This window comes from Hipposideros armiger, unplaced genomic scaffold (assembly GCF_001890085.2).
Source record: "Hipposideros armiger isolate ML-2016 unplaced genomic scaffold, ASM189008v1 scaffold_52, whole genome shotgun sequence".
NCBI classification, from domain to species: domain Eukaryota; kingdom Metazoa; phylum Chordata; class Mammalia; order Chiroptera; family Hipposideridae; genus Hipposideros; species Hipposideros armiger.
The window spans coordinates 4,777,820-4,779,618 of NW_017731402.1; the positions used below are offsets into that span (position 1 = coordinate 4,777,820).

A 1,799-nucleotide genomic window follows, 5' to 3' on the forward strand; every position below is an offset into this window, starting at 1 on the left:
AATGATATAATGGGAGTAGTGAATGACAACCCAATTGTTACATTCTCAAATTGCTGAAGTTTATATTTTAATAATGGGCTAAAACTATTGCTTTTATGCAAGTATGGAGTTAGGAAGTATATGGGAATTCTCTGTACCTTGCCCTAAATTTTGCTGTGAACCTAAAAGTGTTATAAAAAAAAATTAGTCTTAGTAAAAACAAAAGAAAACAACAACTACCTATTGGCCTGAGATTTTTCATAATCAATTATATTGGTAGTTTTTGTTTGTTTGTTTGTTTCTTGTTTTTTGGTGTTTTTTGTTGCCATGATTCTTCACATAAGGATGAGGGCACAGGTTCCAAACCCTTGTAAATTTTCATGTGGAGGGTTTCATCTAACTGTTGAGAATCAAAATGATAGAATGAACAGACCACTGGGCCACGAGTTGGGAGACCCACGTTTGATCCAAGCTCTGTGCCTTTCACTCTGAGCCCGTTTCCTCAGCAATATAAGATCGTACTCACCACATGGGATTGTTATAAGCATCAAGTGAGATTATCTAGGTCAAAAACCCTTAAAAATTGTAAATTGCAATGTAGATGTGAGGTTGTATGATTTTCTGAAGAAAAATACAATGGGGCTTCTGATTAGATAGAATTAAAACAGGACCTTCACTTTTCCTGGTGAGATTCCTTCCTGCATGCCTGTTCCGCTGAACAGTAGCCATTTGTCTCCATCCGTCTCTCTCCCACCTATGTGCGTGCCACCAACCCCATGGAAGATTCGATGGACATGGACATTAACCCCCTGGGGCCCCAGGACTATTTTTCCAGCTGTGAATTAGAGGCCAACAAAGATTGTCACTTTAAGGTGGACAATGATGAAAACGAGCACCAATTGTCTTGAGAAACCATCAGTTTAGGGGCTGGTGCGAAGGATGAATTGCACATTGTTGAAGCAGAGGCAACGAATTATGAAGGCGGTCCAATTAAAGGGACACTGGCAACTTTGAAAATGTCTGTACAGCCAACGGTTTCCCTTGGGGGCTTTGCAATAACACCACCTGTGGTCTTACGGTTGAAGTGTGGTTCATTTTGTGTGCATATTAGTGGACAGCACTTAGTAGCTGTGGACGAAGATGCAGAGTCAAAAGACGAGGGGGAAGAGGATGTGAAACTCCTAAGTATATCTGGAAAGCGTTTGCCTGGGAGTGGTAGCAAGGCTCCACAGAAGAAAGTAAAACTTGCTGCTGCTGAAGATGATGATGACGATGACGATGACGATGATGATTTTGATGAGGAAGTTGAAGAAAAATCTCCTCTAAAGAATTCTGTATGAGACACTCCAGCCAAAAAATGCACAAAAATCAAACAGAATGGAAAAGATTCAAAACCATCAACACCAAGATCAAAAGGTCAAAAGTCCTTCAAAAACCAGGGAAAAAACTCCCAAAACACCGAAAGGGCCTAGTTCTGTAGAAGACATTAACACAAGAATGCAAGCAAGTATAGAAAAAGAGCATTGAACAATCCTAGGCGCGATTGGTAAAGTAAGCCTAAAGACAGGAAGGGAGGAAAAGGAGAGACAAATATAGTCCAGACTGAGTGTCACCAACAATGCAGGCTGAAGTCTTCTATTTTAATCTCCATCCCCTTTTCTGATTTGCTGTCTACCCATGCCCCTTCCAGGCTGGAAGCAGTCTCACTCTTGACCTAAAGTACTTTCTTTTGATTGCTGTGATTCACTGAATCTTATACTTTGCTTTCTACTCGCTTGTGTATTTACCTCACCTCTTTCACCATGTGTTAATCACCATTG

General features: G+C 40.6%; 1 pseudogene; it reads left to right on the top strand.

Moving 5' to 3' along the window:
* The first annotated feature begins 755 nt into the window (after positions 1-755).
* LOC109381724 (nucleophosmin-like) lies at positions 756-1,506 on the top strand (annotated as a pseudogene).
* Positions 1,507-1,799: the final 293 nt, after the last annotated feature.